Below are 17,580 nucleotides of genomic sequence, written 5' to 3' on the forward strand. Positions count from 1 at the left end.
AATTTATTTATAAAATTACAGTGTGTTAAATATTGTTAATATTATAAGATGGAAACACTATAAGTAAGAAGGGAGAGAGAAAGGATTTGCACTCATGATGATGGAGTAACAGATGCACTCAAAGGGAGTACCACCATGGAAGATTATGCATGAAGCTCTCAAATTATGAGTATCATTCATTAATTGTGAATATAGGAACCATTGTGCAAGCTTCTATGATAGTGTATGTGTGTTGCAGATCTAGAAGGGATAGATGAAGGGTTCTACAGAGCCTAGGATGTGATACAAAAGGTTTAACTAGAATGGGACGAGTTGGAGAGAATAGAGGCGTGCTGTTGTGAGATGATCATACGAGAAAGGGAGGACCTTGAGAGAACATAGGGCATGTTTTGAGAAAAGCACATGTGAGTAGGGGAGGATCTAGATAGTGGAGCTTAGGAGAGAGGTGGAGTGGAGCTTGGGAGTCCGAGGGGGAGAGAAAGAAGGAGAGGTAGGGAGGGCAGTTGTGGGAGGAGATATGAGGGAAGATGCAAGGAGGTGCTGAAAGGTAGGGAGGAGGGACGAGAGAGGGAGGTGTAGAAAGGGAGGGAGGATAGAGGGAGGAGATGCTCAAAAAGGAGGAAAAATAACTTATGCACATGCAAAAGAGGGAAAGTGAGATATACAAGAAAGGAGAATTTCTAAATTTGGAAATTGATATGTGTAAAGTGACAATTAGCTACTTTCAAAAGTGACATCCTAGTATTAAAAAGTGACTAGTAGATTTTAAAAGTTACATTTTAGCCTTTCAAAGTGACATCTTATAGTACCCAAATCTATGATCACAACCCAACATTTTTTCCAAGTTGGCATCCTCCCATTAGACCCTTTACTAACCCTCGTTTTAATCATCAAGAGCATATTAGGGAGTTTAAAAAAATTTCATTATTTTGGTAATTTGATTTTTAATCTACTTTTTAGAGTATCTTGAGCATACGAATTCCAAAGTTGTTGGATAATGTGGATTTAGAACCTACTCTTCAAGAGCTTTCCAAAGATATGCTACATAAGGGGGTTTTGACAAAGTCTTTAAAGGGTTCACTATGCCTATCATTTTTTATCTTGCAAAATGGGAATTGGGATTTTTCCAAACTCCCTAATATGTGCTCTTCTATGATTAAGATGATCTGACCCTTGGCCCTTGCTTGGATTTATTTAGCCCTATCCATCGCTTCTTTGAGTTGCATGTTTACCTCCTCATTCCTAGCCAAACCCCTTTTATCATTACCATTTCTCTTTTTGTCTCATCATTCTCCCTGAGAACTAGGAGACCCCCTCTGAAGAAGTGTCCCGGAGGTTTCTCGACACCAATACGATGATTAATGGGGCCGGGGGGTGGCAAAGTGGTGCTCCTATTCATCAAATGGCGCATCTTAATGTAACACATATCCTCTGTGTGCCACCTACCCAAACATTTCTCATAAGTGCAAACAATAGTGGGGCAATCTTTGGAAAGATGGCCAGATACATGACAAGCTCGACACACCATGTTGGTGGGATTAGGCTCAGGGCGACGTGTGCAGACAACAAGTTTTGTTGGCGTTTTAGAAAATTCACATCAAGAGTCACAGCCTTCACATTTTCATTAAGTTGGTTCATGTAATTTGTCATCATGTTTTTCAAATCCCCAATACTAGATGCGGTGCTTTCATACCCATCCCCCCCTTGTGATGTGCAGGTGGTGGAGTGGTAGAAGTAGAATCAGGATAAGTCACATACGGTGATGGAGCATGAGGGGCAGGAACATGATTTTGTGAAGAGGTTAGGGGAGAGAAGAAAACAGTGTTAGCTCCTTGAATATCAGAAGTCAGAGAGTGAATTATACTCCAAGACCCTCCTCTATTTGGGTTCACAAAATGCCAGGGTTCAAGGGTAGTTGATGGTACCGTTTGTTGAAACTATGCTACAGAAGAAGATACCCAGGTAGAGTTAGGAACATACATACTAAAAGGCACATACGAACGTGATGCGATCATCGACAAAGGATGATGATGGATCTCTGAACGACCGAGGAGGTACGTGTCCTTCCTAAAAAAAGTCCCATACCGAAGTCCGATTTGTTGGCTAGAATGAGAAGCAGAGCTCTCCAGTTGAGGCTGAATACCTAGGTCCAATACAGGCACACTGGCTGTGGGCATGTATCCTCCTCTGGAAGTAACGACTGATGAGCTTGGAGAAGAAAAACCATATGCCAAGGGTGTAGAGGGTGAGTGGGTAAAAGTAGGCTAGTCGTCTCCCAATGAAAGACCTCAAAGAGGGCTCTCCAGTGAATGAGGAGTCCCATCCTCTACGTGATCTATATCAGAATAAGGAGAGTCAATATCTGGTATGAAAGGCTGATCCTCTAGAATCGAGGGTAGACAATCCATGCTGTGTACTCTTCAGGTCTTCACTTCCTTTGCTCATGATCTCTTTGATACCATGTGAGGGAAAAAGAGACCAAAGGACCAAATATAAGAAAGATCAGAGCAAAACACACAGCATGCAATGGTGATATGCATATAAAAGATGAAGTCCAATATAGGAGCTCTATGTGAGACTTTGAATGAGAAGAGAAGGCTACTGTCCCAAAAATGCAGTTGTCAATCCCGAACTAAGCCTGATGTCAATCCCAAAGTAAGCCTGATGTGAGCACCTACTAGAAGTAAGCACTGATGTATCTTTGAAGTAGAGATGAGATGTAAGCACTGATGTATCTTTGAAGTAGAGATGAGATGTAAGCACTGATGTAAGCGCTTGTGTGCTGATAGTTGTCTACTGATGGAAAAACGTAGAAGTGTGATGTGGTGAAAAACGCAAATGTATGCACCATGGACCAGCAAAAGCAAGATGTGAAAAATGCTAAAGAAGAAAAGTGCAGAAGAACACATTCAGTTCAGCACCAGTAGGGATGGGTTTCGCCAGTTTGTAGGCAGCCTGTTCCAACGCCAACAACAGATGGTACAGAAGCATGCTAAAGTGCTATCCTGAAGTGGGCGATCAATCCAATAGAAAAAGGGGGGGTAAAACGTTGATGAGGAGCGTGGACGCCTAGTCGATGAGTGATCATTGGTCGATGGAGAGGATTAGGAGGCACCTCATATTTATATGAGGGCAAGGTGCTGGTCGGGGCCAGCAAATAAATATTATCAAAAAGTGGCCCTTTTTGGGCTGGGTTAAATACCCTTTTTGGGCATATTTTCACACAACATATACCAGATCTACATCACCTACTAGAACCGTCTCCCTCACAAAGTTATAGTGCACCTCAATGTGCTTTGTTCTAGCATGGTATACTAGGTTACTAGCCAACTATATGCTACTATGCATGTTGTCACAATAAATGAAAATTTTCCTATCCAAGCGGGCTCATCCATATCACCAAGTAGCTTCTAAAACCAAGCTACCTCACAAGCTGCCATAGCATCACCCTTGTACTCTGCCTCTGTACTCGATAAGGCAACTGTTGGTTGCTTCTTACTACTCCAACACACAACAACACTCCCAAATGATAACATAAAACCACTGGTAGATCTCTTATCTATAACACTACTAGCTTAAGAAACATTTATGTACCTATGTAGCTGTATCTCTAGATACCAGCATCATAGAAAAGTTCATAATCAAATGTGGACTTTATGTACTCGAGAATCCATCTAGCTACATCCAAGTGTGTCTTCCTAGGGGCCTACAAAAATTGACTCATAGTTCTAATAGCATAGCTCAAGTCTGTAGCCTAGTACTGGTCATGTAGATTAAGCTATCCACTATGCTCCTGTACTTACATAGTGGGGTCCTCCAAAAGCTCATGAGTATTTGTGGAAAGCTTTGTATTCTACTCTGATGGCACTAAAATAGGCTTATAGCTTGTCATACCATACTTGGACAACATGTCTAAGCCATACTACCTCTGCAATAACAAAATGCCATGAGGTGATCTCACCACCTCTATGCTTAAGAAATACCCCAGCTCACCCAAATCCTTCATCTCAAACTTCTACTTCAAAAGCCTCCTGACATCATGTATGTCAGCATCACTATCACCGGTGTGATAATCAAGTCATCCACATAGAGGACTAATATCTCATGATCCCTCTATCTGTCTTTTTCATATAAAGTGAAAAATTTGCATTGGATATCTAAAATCCAATGGTAACAATATACTCCCCAATCTTGTTTGACCATGCTCTAGGTGCCTACTTCAAGCCATACAAGGCTTTGCGTAACCAGCACACAAGATCTGAGTGTGCATCACTCTCATAACCTTGTGGCTACATCATGTATACTTATTCTTGCAAATCACCATGCATGAAGGCATTATTTACATCTATTTGATGTAAAGACCAGCCCTTTGCTATAGCTATAGCAATGATAGCTCTCATGGTTGCCATTCTTGCAACCGAGCTAAATGTCTCCTCTCTTAGTCAATGCCATAAGTCTGTGCATAGTCCTTGGCAACCAATCTTGCCTCACTGAACCATTAGAGCATTATGCTTGACTTTACACACCCACTTACATCCAATTGCCTTCTTTTCCTTAGGTAAAACCACTAACTCTCATGTTGCATTTGCATCTAATGCTTCCATCTTCTCATTCATGGCACCTTCCCATTTCTTATTTCCAAGTGCCTACTCAAAACAAGTAGATTCCAACTCCTATATTGCTTTAAGTATGTAAACATGATGATGGGTTGTATATTCATCATATCTGAACCTGTTAATAGGGTACCTAACCCTCACCGCCGTAGACCTAGATCACTGTCCTCAAAATAGCCCTGATTCTCCTTACACTAGAAGTAACCACCATAGACGGAATGCCAAGATCCTCATCAAGGATCTACTTAGAGCCGCTAGAATCACCATCCACATATGAGTGACGTGTTGATAGATCAGGAACAACAGATTGATCTACCTTTTCCTTTCCTTTCCTTTACATGATACACATGTATCTTCATCTATTCTCAACCTGCCTCACCATGGACTAACATTGGATCCAATGCTAGAGAACTCTCTAGGTCGACTAAGCACCTGTGAGTGCTACTCTACATGTGGTGCAAAATCATCACTTCTTACATTTGCATCTTTTGTTGCCTTCACCGAGCTGGTGCATACTAGCTACTCATCTCGTCAAAGACAACATCTTTGCTTACTTGCATCTCACGAGTGGTAGGGTTATAGCATCTATAACTTTTCTGTTCCATAGCATAACCAATAAAGATGCATTTCTCTATCTTTTGATCTAACTTTGTGCTTACTTTATCAAGAACATGCATATATGCAATAGACCCAAAAACTTTCAAGTGAGACACATCCGGTCTTATGCATGTAAACTTTTGTTTAGGTGTTATACAATGAACAACGCAATGGGTGTCCTATTCATAATGTACATAGTAGTTGCTATTGCTTCTGCCCAAAAATAATGTGGTATATTCTTTTCAGCCACCAAGTGACATGCCACTTCTACAATGTGCTTATTTTCTATTTCTACAACACCATTCTATTGCAGAGTGTATGTGCATGTAAACTGTCTCTTGATTGCCTAGTTTCTCAAGAAATCAGTGAACTCATTGGAGAAATATTCTCCCCCCATTTGATATCAAGCATTTTATTTGCATGCCTTTTCCCTCTCGACCAAGGCTTTATTTACAGATCTTTTCCTTCTCGACCAAAGCTTTAAATCACCTAAAAGTGAGCAAACACCTCACTTTTCTCCTTCATCAAATAAACACACACTTTCCTAGTATCAATGAATGCAACATAATACGTGTAACTTGTAATTGTTGCAGTCTTGGTCAGTCCCCATATGTCTGAATGTATAACATCTAATGGCCTTGCACTGACATGCTTTTCATGTGGGAAAGCATGTTTGGCCTACTTACCAATCTTGCATGCTTCACATACTTTATGCATACCATTAACCTTAAACTTTGGCAAACCTGAATAATATTTTGGGCTTGCATAGAGTTCAGTCACTTTATATTCACATGACCAATGTGCTTGTGCCATGTGTCAATACCTGCAATGATACCTTCTATGTGTAAACATGGTTGCGTAAACACCTTGCTATTTTTGTTACCCTTTGCACAACTAGGCGACTCTCATTTTTGAAGTCTTCCACAAAACATCCTTGAGGATCATTAGGGAAAATTCGGGCTCCAAATGGGCCCTTTTAGAGCCCATTAAAATAATATAAGGCCATCCAATAAGAGTGCTTGGATTCTAGATCCATGTAACATGGATCGTTTTTGCCAGAGTGGTCCCCACAGTTTAAGCTCAAAAAGAGGAATAAAATATATTGGCATAAAACTAAAAAATAGAAGAATGTCAAGCTTGAATACCACCTACCAAAATGTATGTCAAAAGGAATATTAGGAAAAGAGGCCAGAATGATTGAAAGCTAGTATGATTGAAGACTTTCTCCATAATTTGAACTTAGTTCGCTTTGTTCCTCGCCTCTCTAACAATGTCACTTATTTCAGCCTTATTTTCTTCATCACTTCTTCTTCTTCTCTCAGCCTCTTTTTTATTCAATCTTAATAGTTTGGTAAACTTCGTTAAGCTATGTTTGATAATCATGATTTCTTTTTTATTTTATTTTGTTTGTTATGTTCATTAATCTTCCAGACCATAATGTCATTTGTGAAAACGTACAGGGTTATTTGTCAACTCGACTACAAGGAAAACAAAGTGAAAGGTTCACAACATTTCTTTAAAGTTTTATTTTTGTTATTTAGATTGTTGAGCCCAACGAAATGGTAATAATATTTTGTTTTCCCTTTTTAGATGAGATCTAAGAGAAAACACATCTGCAACATTGAAAGTGTGGAGATTTTCAGCAGGAAGGATGTTGATGGTAGCTAGATCCCTCAGTGGTTCACAAAGTCAGACTGGATGACAGGGGATATGACCTAGCACTTGAGGAGCATTCAAGGTAAAACAAAAAGACATTGGTGATCCTAACAAGCATTGGAAAGGTAGGATTGTGGAGTTCTATAGAGGCGACCAAATGGTGTAATTGAGGTCCTTGTGTAGCATGTTTATATGCACATGGACATAATGCTGCATCACCATGATGAAAGTACAAGATCTGAGACAAATAGTAAGATTCAATAAGTAGTCTTTGTTTTTTGTGTTCAATACCTAATTGTTTTGTTCTCTATAGCTAAGCATTAAAATTGTCTTGTAGCTTTATATCCATCGACGAATGTGAAGGAGGGGAAGAATGTAGAGTGCATGTGAAAGAATCAATGTCTTCCATATAGAGATAGGCACATTGATATATATGATAACCCACCCAACCATTTAGTAGCACATGGAATCTTCTTTTATAATTCCATGTATGTTTTGGCTAATGTAAATGATAATGTTGGTAGACTGGAGTCTATCCCATTACCACCATTGTCTAGCTAATAATGGGTTTTTTCTTGCATAGACATCATTGCAGCATATAAGAATAATATAAGGAGAGATATGCATGCATCAATGAAACCATCAACAGGTTCTAAGGATGTCCATTTGAGTTGGCTTATATCATTTAGTTCCTTTCCACAGGATGTTTGCATCATGTGAGGGTGTCAAGAAAACAAAGTTAACATATCAAGTGAGGTCCCTTGATAATGATTGGATGAACCAATTTTTGGGGGAGGGGTGGGATATAAAGAGGACCTTTGTAGATTTTGTTACAGAAGATGGCAACTATAGAGAGGCATCTTGCAAAGCTTGGATCAAGACATGCGTGATGGAAATTACTCTTTGTAGATTTTGTTACAGAAGATGGCAACTATAGAGAGGCATCTTGCAAAGCTTGGATCAAGACATGCGTGATGGAAATTACTCTTCCATCATCGATGTTGTAATCCAATTACAAGGTTGAGACCTATTAGTGGTCAATCTAGAAAGCCATTAGCCATTAGCCATTAGCCATTGGCCTTTCTTAGACAAGAGATCAAATTGATGTGTAGTGATGCACCGAGGGATTTCAAGAGTGAAGCTTCCAAAACCTGCTCTGTTTGCATCGAGCCACATATCCTAGAGGTTGTGGAATCTTCTTGAGATTGTAATCTTTCCATCTATAATAAAATTTCAAGAGTGATCTTTGGTCTATATATTATTGTATAAATGTTACTTCTTTCTTATTTTGCATTTTTTTCTTTCTATTTGCTTCAATGGCAAAACCACACGTTGTGAGGTGAATCCTAAGCCCAATCCCAACATGATGTATAGATGGGAGTAATAGTGTATGGTGAATCATAGATGGCGAAGTGACACATGTGCAACCAAGTGAAAAGGCATAGGTGCATGAATGAGAAAGAAAATTGTACGGGTGACCCAATGAATCCAGGCAATGGTATATTCTAGAAGAATCAAGGGTAACAAAGTACACCAATTTGGGAGTTTTCAATGTAGGCAAGAGCGGTGGCTGAGAGTGACAGAGAGCAAAGTAGGAGAGGGATTGCACTAGAGTGGACTCCTATAAGATGATTTATTTTTGCTAAAGGCTATGAGCTGAAGTTCTTACAGATGTTGAAGGTTTGTAGACATAAGGAAAGAGCAGTGGGAGAAGGTTTTTTTGAACTAGAGTGGAGGGAGAGTTGAAAACGAAGAGTACCTGCCATCAGGAGAGCTGAGTTCCCTAGGGTCTCTGTGTAGCACCTTCATTAGATTCTTGGCCCAGTCTAGACCTTGCTCATCTGTACTTGCTGTTAGTCAGCTAAAAGATGGTTTTCATTATGAATGAAGATGAAGCTTTGAAGTTGTTGTCACATGGAGGTCATTTTGTAAAGGAGCCTAGAGCATTTTTGTATTCTCTTTTGATATGTTGGTGCCCATGTCTTAGGGCTGTGGAGACATTAAAGTTTTTTTGGTCTATCTGAAGTAGAAAGAGAGATTGGATCTTGTTTGTTGCCTTGATTTTGTTCTGATATGAAGATCTTTTGTTTAAGTTCTTGAAGTTAGAGAATCTGTGTTGGATGACTAGTGAAGTGATTTTGGGTCAGTTTTGACTCAGTCAAAATTGGTTGAGAAGGTTCAGACTTAGTTACTATCATCTGCACACATCAGAATGATCAATTGATGGTGTAGAGGACTTGCCCTAACTCAGTGTCATTTACACACTAGAATGATCAGTTGATGGTGTAGAGGACTTGCCTTGACTTTTTTGAGATTGGGAAAGGTGTTTGTGAGTCATAAATGCCTGTCAAAAGTGAACTACTATCAGCAAATCAAGTGGTTAGTGGTTTGAGTGTATCTATGGGTTTTGACTCAGTCAAAATTGGTTGAGAAGGTTCAGACTTAGTTACTATCATCTGCACACATCAGAATGATCAATTGATGGTGTAGAGGACTTGCCCTAACTGAGTGTCATTTACACACTAGAATGATCAGTTAATGGTGTAGAGGACTTGCCCTGACTTTTTTGAGATTGGGAGAGGTGTTTGTGAGTCATAACTGCCTGTCAAAAGTGAACTGCTATCAGCAAATCAAGTGGTTAGTGGTTTGAGTGTATCTATGGGGCACTAGTGAGCTAAAGTCAGCTGAGTGTCCATATAGTTGGATCCTTGATTGGTTTGAATGTTTTGAGGGTCTGGAAGAGTCAACGGATACATAGGAGAGAGAACTTGCTTTAGCTGAGTCACTTTAGTGAGAGTTATAAGAGGACAACCAGTTCAAAGGTAGCTATAGTGTCAGCTATAGTCAGTAGAGAGCCTATAGTGTGGTATCCTTGTAAGGTGAGAACATTTTGAGAGCTAGGGAGCTATAGTCAGTAGAGAGCTATAACTATGTGTCAGCTATAGTCAGTAGAGAGCTATAACTATGTGTCAGCTATAGTCAGTAGAGAGCTATAACTATGTGTCAGCTATAGTCAGTAGAGAGCCTATAGTGTGGTATCCTTGTAAGGTGAGAACATTTTGAGGGCTAGGAAGAGTTTGCGTACATTCGGAGAAGTTTTTTGTATCAGTTGAAGCATCTGGGCCAGCCCTAGATTACTAGGAAAGTTTTCAGTTAAGTCTAGAGAGCTGTCAATAGTGTCGGTTGAGGGTCAACAAGGAGTCCATGAAGGTCCTGGGGTTGTGGCTATAAGGTTAGATAATGTTGGAGTATATTTTGGGAGCCTGGAGGATAGGTTTCTACTTGGGATGAGTGAAGGATTTCAGAAGTAATTTTTAGTCAATTCTAAGTAAGCTGGAGAGTTTTTTGGTTAGCTCGATGTCAGCTAAGGTTAAGAGAGGCTCTTAAGTAGCTGAGGTCAAGAGAGGTACTCGAGGTGAGCGCTGACTTGAGACGAGAGTCTGAGGAGGGAGCTGGGTTAGATAGGGAGGATGGGAGGGTGTTTGAGGTGTCCCATTGAGTCAGCTAGAGGACTGGGGATAGCAAAGCTGATTGGTGCCCTTGGAGCTAGGATTTCAATGTCCCCTAGTTCTGATCCCATTTTGTTTTCTTCTTGTGTGCCTACTGATGGTGTAGTAGTAGAGGCCCTCACTTAACCACCACACATGCTTTGGTGCCCCCACTAAGGATCAAAAGGCTTTTATTTAGGGCTGTGGTCAACAGGTTGGAGTCCATTTTGCTGAGCAACTCAGGGAGCCAATAGTTGATTTTATATTTGATGTTTTTAGAGGTGAGAAGGGTAGAAGGATTGAATTGGTGGCTTTGAGCAATAATAGAGATGATGATGCCTATAAGTTGAGGATGGAAGATTTGTTATTAGATGATGCAGCCAGAGAGTGGTTTGAATATGAAGTCATGGATGTTGATAGGGAAAGATGGGACAGGTCAAAGCCTTGAAGAATAAGTTTGGGAAAACTGACATCCTAGAGGAATTGTGGAGAAAGCTTTGAAGGCTGAATTAGGGAGAGGATGAAGACATGTAAATTTTTGTTGGTAGGTTTGAAACTGCTTAGAGAAAGCTTTGGGTAAGAGTTAGGTGTCACACCTGATTTTCTAAAAAAAAATAGGTTCATTGGTGTGTGGCATGAGAGCATCAGGGTGAAAGTGGAGCTGAAAAATCCTAACACATATGGTAGGGCAATGAGGGTAGAAACTCACTAGTGGGAGGAAGAAGCTGAGGAAGTAGGAATTTTCTAGAAAAGAGAGGGTAGCTAATAGGTATGAAGTGATAGATTTGCCCATGGATATGCATGTACAGAGGGGAAGTTGTGTGGAGACTCCCAAGTTTGTGGAATCATGTAGAAAATAGGAGAGTTTGCATCAAGAGGTTCATAAGCTGTCTGATCAAGTGGGAGGTATGAATCTTGCTGTGTTGGAGATTCTTGGAATGGATTGGGATCAAATGCAACTCTAGGGCCAGTCTAGTGATGATATGTTGACAGCAATACATGAAGAGGAGGATCAGGCTAGTATCTTGATCAGTGAAAGGAAGATAAGTCTTGATGCTTGTGTGACAGAGATCACTGATGAGTCTGATGATGTAGATCTGGATCAAAGTTTGTTAGAAGTAGAGGGAGAAGAATCAAGCCTTGGTATTCAAGGAGTTGTAGAGTTGAATGGTGAGATGATTTCTTCGAAAGCTGACACAAGTCTGGAGAATGATGGAACTATGGAGTAGATACCTATCAGTGGGATTAGATGCTTGGATGTAAACTCTATAAATTGAGGCATTCGCCTAATGAGAATTTGCTAGTTTTTGATTATCCATGCCTACATTAAGCTATCAGTTAATTGCTCACTAATCACATCTTAAATCTAATCTCTTTGTTGGTAATGATGTTGATTCTAGCATTTGATCCACCATAGCTCATCACATTGCTGCAAATTTAACATGGTATCAGAGCCTAGCCTCGAATCCATCAAATTTATGAGCCCATTATCTTGCTAATTAGGATCAGTAGATGATTAAGAAATAATCATTTTTTTAGTTGCTCTTTGCACCCCCAGCTAGTGGAGGGCTTGATCGCCCTCCAGGAGCAACATTAGGGCAAGTGCTTCTAGGCAAGCATAGCCACCCTCCCCACAGTCCAGCCCATCAAATTGGCATGTCAAACCGCCAAGCGAAGCTCACAAAAATTGCAATTTCAGGTAACGTTTTTTTGAGGGAAAAATGAAATATCTTCTTCTCCATATCAAATTGCTCTAATGCCTCTTGGCCCTAGGGGTTTTCAAGGGTGCTCTATAACTTGGTGAAGACAAATTTTGATTTGATCAAGTCTATAGTGAGATCCAAGCTCTTCATCAAATGTGCAGGTGACTTTGGTAAAACAGAGATTAAGCATTCAATGTTTGGTCAAATCTTGTGTTTCTTGGCTTAATCCTCTACTAGACTAATTGCTATTGATGGCCTTAAAGGATTTGAGCTCATTTGAACTCTAAGGCCTCAGATCTGGACTCCCCGCATACTCTATTTTCTGCATACAAAAAAATAGAGGATTAATTTGCTAATTAGTGATTAATCAGCACTAATCATTATATTTTGGTACGTTTGAGGGTTCAAATTAACCATTAGGTATCTAATACAGATCCCTATAACTTCATATTGCAATTCGGATACTCCAACCATTCCATACAGATTTGTTACCTTTGGTTTAATGTAATTTCTGGTAAAATTATGCTAAAATCTGTTGTAATCATCACCTAAACACCAGATTGATTATAAAAGGATAGACACTACCCTTGAATCTTGAAATTGGATCAAGAGATAAGACCCCCTTTACATCATCACATGAGTACGGCACAAGAGATAGCCAAATTTAATGGGGGAGCAGTTCTACACATCGCAGACAAAAACCATGTATCTGCTCATGAGGAAAAATCTGTGGGGGCTAGTTGAGGGAAAGATGAATGCCCAGAGGTGAGAGAGGAAAATGAGTGGAGGAGCAGGAATGAGAAAGCATTGGGACTTATCGCACTCAGTTTAAATGATGAAATCATTCATCACATCACAGGGATACAGTGGGCAAAAGATGCATGGGATGAACTCAATAAATTATTTGGCACACAAGCAAAAAATTCAAAGATAAATCTGTTAATGCAATTCTACAAATTGGATATGAAGGAAAATGAACCTTTAATCACACACTTGAACAAATATAGAAGCATAAAGTAACAACTGGCAGCCATTGGCAAAAAGGTAGAAGATGATGAGGCACTAGCAGTGCTTCTGAAGAGTGTGGACAAAGATGAATATGAAAACATTGTAGCAACATTAAAGAATGTGCCTGAATTGAAGCTGCATGAGATAGAAGGAGCTCTACTAGAGCAAGAGACCAGAGGCAAAGAGAAGAAATGGATGGACGCAACAGTAGGAGAAGAAATGGATGGACGCAACCGTAGGAGAAGAAAAAGCATTCTTTACCCGAGGAGGATTCTCTCGAGGATGAGGACGAGGAAGAGAGGCAGAGTAGGAGGAAGGACCTTCACTTGCCACAACTGTGGAAAGCCAGGACACATGGCAAGAGACTGCTACAGCAAACCTAGTGGAGAAGGAACGACATTGGCAAACTTCATGGAGGCTCCTAAAGGAAGTGGAGTCAGATCATCTTTTCTGAGAGAGAGAAAATCCACAACCCAATGTAACCTGTCCCAACAGAGTAAAACCACCTCTGAGCCACCGATGATGTAGGCCATGTGGTAGATGTATGTGTGAGCACTTTAGTCAAGGTCACGGGCACTTGTAGTAGCCTTGGACACATAGAGAGATAGAGTGTCAAGGACTATGAGTTTAGGGACTTGAGGCACTAGTCGCGGACTATCAAATAAGAGGGAAACTTGGTATAGGGTCTAGGTGTGCTAGGAGTATTCACTTGAGGTGAGGTGTTGAAATATATAAGTGAATAGGGTGTGTGCGTGAACAAGCCCTTTGGCAAGAGGCTATAAAAGAGAATCTGTAAATGTGAGAGAATCTGTGAAAAGGTGAGAAGTATCTACTTGGAGAGAATAAAGGGTAGCACGAGGAGATTTAGGAGGTGTGGAGATATTCTGGGAGAGAGGGAGAGAATCAAGCAAAAGAGGGAGAGAGGGAGAGAATCAAGCAAAAGAGGTGGAGTGAATCAAGGAGAAATCAATGGGATTAGATGCTTGGATGTAAACTCTATAAATTGAGGCATTGGACTAATGAGAATTCACTAGTTTTTGATTATCCATGCCTACATTAAGCTATCAATTAATTACTCACTAATCACATCTTAATTGTCTAATCTCTTTGTTAATGATGTTGATTCTAGCATTTGATCCATCGTAGCTCATCACATTGCTGCAAATTTAACATTTTTGAATTGTTGTGGTTAATGTCTTGTCCACCCTTCTTCTTCAAGCTCCTCATCCTTGGAAAAGCCTCTTGAGACAAATTTAATGGACTTATTTGGAGCATACCTAGGCTCGTAAGCCCTTTTCCTCTTACTCACCCACTCATGCCCTATCCCAGTTTTCACATCTTCATGGTAGAACTGCACTTCTATTGGCTTGGCATGTGGGAACCTTTTTCTTGCGCTTTCCCTCAATGGCCATTCTTGCTACAAAGGCATGTGGTTTAGTGTATTCTGGGGCAATGGCTGCATCTTCAAAAATTATTTACTTTGGCCCTTTTAACCTTTTGCTTCCCCCTTGACTCCATCTCCACCCATCCGGCGGTTTGCCTATTGGTTCTAGAAGGGTTGTTGTCCTTTCTCTTTTTGCTAGGAAAATCCATTGGTGAGGGGAACTGGCAGTTCTGCCCTCTGTGTGAGCTATTGCCTCCTCACCTGGGTCTGTGATCTGGATGAGGGGCTCCTCTTGTGTGCTGACTCCCTTGCCTGTGAGATTCTTTGCCCTTGCTTCTCCACCCTTTCGTCCAACTGGTTCATAAATTGTGTAATTTTGTTCCAGTTGGACGGTTGCACTGCTCCTACTTGTTTTGTAGCTTGGAACAGACTCCTCATGTGTTTGAGGACTATCTCCGTGTAGAATTTCGTACATCCTTGCTTCCTCTCTTCCTGGAGCCTTTTCTGTATTTCCTCCTTTTTTGCCTTCTCTCTTTTTGCTCACTCCTAGAAGTCTTCAATCATTTTTTCTTTGTTTCTCACTTTTGTGGCATGAGTTTTTTCATAGCATCTAGCTGTTCATGTATCTTTTTCAGATCGGCATGAGCTATCGTCAAAGCGACATTCAATTCATTAACTGTCACTTTTCCCCCTTTTGCTATTGTGATCCTGGCTCCAACTGCTCTTGCCTCCTTCGTTAGGGCTTTGATTGTCTCCCCGTCTTGTCTTTATTGTTCCTTGTATTCTTCTACCAAATCCTTTGTACTCTTCAAGCTGGGCCCTTAGGGTAGCTTCATCATTAGCCCTGTCTTCCAACCTTTTAATTACTGTCCAAGCATGCTCTTGCATCTCGTCATTGGGGATAATGTCCATTGATGTACCTTTGTAGATTATGAGCTCCTTCCCTTTCCCCTCGGAGGAGTGCTCACTCGGTTTCTTGCTGCTCTCTTTCAAAAGTGTGAACCACTTTTTCCAGCCCTCTACATCTATTTCCAGTTGCTTAATCTTTGCTTTCAGCTCTTTTTCTGTAGTGGTCTCTCCCCTGTTGTGTCCTGTCTCCATGCCCTTCTGGCTATCTCCCGTAGTCCCCACAACTCCCGTTAGGTGTGTTCTTGTTGGTTCTATAGTACCCAGATTTGTGTCTTAAGTCTGGAGGAGGGGAGTTATTTTCTTGTAGGTAGGTGTGAGGGCTTGCATGGCCACTGTCAATTTCCTCAAATATTCCTCCCACACCTTTATATCCTCTATTACGTGGTCTCCCATTGCTCCATTTTACCTACCTTTAGCTCATAGACCTCAGGAAAATCTTTAGCATCCATTACAGCCAGTCCGGGCTTCTGCCTTGACCAGCTCCACTTCATCCTTATCTTCCCTAGCTTGGACTTCTCTTATGATCCTTAAATGTTATTCTTTGATCATGTTTACCTAGCCTTTAGCCCTAGTTTGGTTTACAGTGGCACTGTTCACCTCTTCTTGTAGCCGCCTATTTGTTTGTTATGTCCAAACCACGACTTCCCCTAGTGCTACCATCTCTCGTTTTGTTTCCTCGTCTGCCCTCTGGTAATTGTATTTTTATTTCCTTCATTTGGGCCAGTTCTATTATTCTTCTTCTTAGCTCCTCCTAGAGCAGGGCGGCCTATTGACTTCTTAATTCCTAGATGGTGGCCACCTTCTACCTGACTTCAGCCTATAGCAGCATGGTTATTTCCTTGGCCCCATTCATCATGCACCTCTACAAAAAATTGAGGCTCCCTTATACCCAGCCTATATCGATACTTTTTGAAAAAATGGCAGGACAACGTTTAGGGGGCTCTCCCTGTGATTGCTCGAGGTGGATGGGTTGTGTCACCATGATGCCCTTTTGTTCTTGTATTAGGTGTGGAGATTCTTGGGTGGTGCTCTCCTTGAGCTGTTTGTTGCTCTTTTCCTCTGCTCCCGTCTTTTCTTTCTTTCCCTTCTTCTTTTCACCAAACTCAAAGGCCCTCTTCTTTTCGGATGGTGTCTATCATCCTGAGCTCCCCTCTTCTTGGGGCTTTGCACAGCCGATTCCTCTTCATGCTCCAAGCTCTTTTTGTGGCCAGCTTCTTCCTTCTTCATCTTTTCCTCTTGCCCACATCCCACTTGTGTTTTGAACAATGCAGTTATGCAAGTAAAAATCTTTGTCTTTGTGTTTGGGCCGCTGACCTTGCCAATTTGATCCTAAATGTTGTTATATATAACCTCTGCCACCCACACCACTTTAATTCCTGCTTCTATAGCCTTCACTAGTCCATACGCTTTTCAGGACATGCAGTATGTCTTGTGGGTGAGATTGATCATCTCTACCAAAAAGTGCATATGCTTTTGTCGGTCCTCATCTAGTGTCCCTGTGATCTTGAATTCTTTTGCTTTCCCTTCCATAGGACCAAATTCCTTCGCAAGATTATCGTCGTCTGCTACCTTGATCTTGCCCTCGCCTTCTACTTGGTAGCTTGAACACCTCTGCAGCAACATAGAGGGGATCAAAGGCCCTCTTCTCCCCTGATAGAAGTGTAATTGTATGTGCTCTATCTATTTTGCTACTATGTATTTCTACTAGAGCTCCTCCCATGGCAGCTCTGCGAATTCTTTGAGCCCCATCCTTTCCAGCCACCATTGTGCATGTTTGTCAACCTCCTTGTACACTATGACGATAGTGGCTTAAATTCCAGCACCATGTCTCCTTCTTTAGGGACAGTGGGGTGGCTTGTAGGAAGGCAAGGAAGTGAGCAGAGTTTAGCAGAAAGAGAGTTGAAAGTGGGGTGGCTTGTAGGAAGGCAAGGAAGTGAGTAGAGTTTAGCAGAAAGAGAGTTGAAAGTGGGAAGAGAGCCAACCATGCAAGGTATCTTTTCGAAAGTTGATTTGGAAACTATGTGTTTGATGGAGAGGCATTTAGCCATTTGTCGTGAGATGCACCCTCCCCAAGGGGGCGGCCATAATTGTGTCATCTTTCCATGATTTCCCTAGATCTCCCTCATTTTTTGACCATCAATCCCTTCTGTGCCCTTTTTGAGGTTATTAATGGCCTTTACACGTCCATGATCCCCTTTTTGTGGTGGCAACCTTGACTTTCT

The sequence above is a fragment of the Cibotium barometz genome, chromosome 35 (assembly GCF_041138505.1).
Source record: "Cibotium barometz isolate CiBa-2024 chromosome 35, ASM4113850v1, whole genome shotgun sequence".
Classification (NCBI taxonomy): domain Eukaryota; kingdom Viridiplantae; phylum Streptophyta; class Polypodiopsida; order Cyatheales; family Cibotiaceae; genus Cibotium; species Cibotium barometz.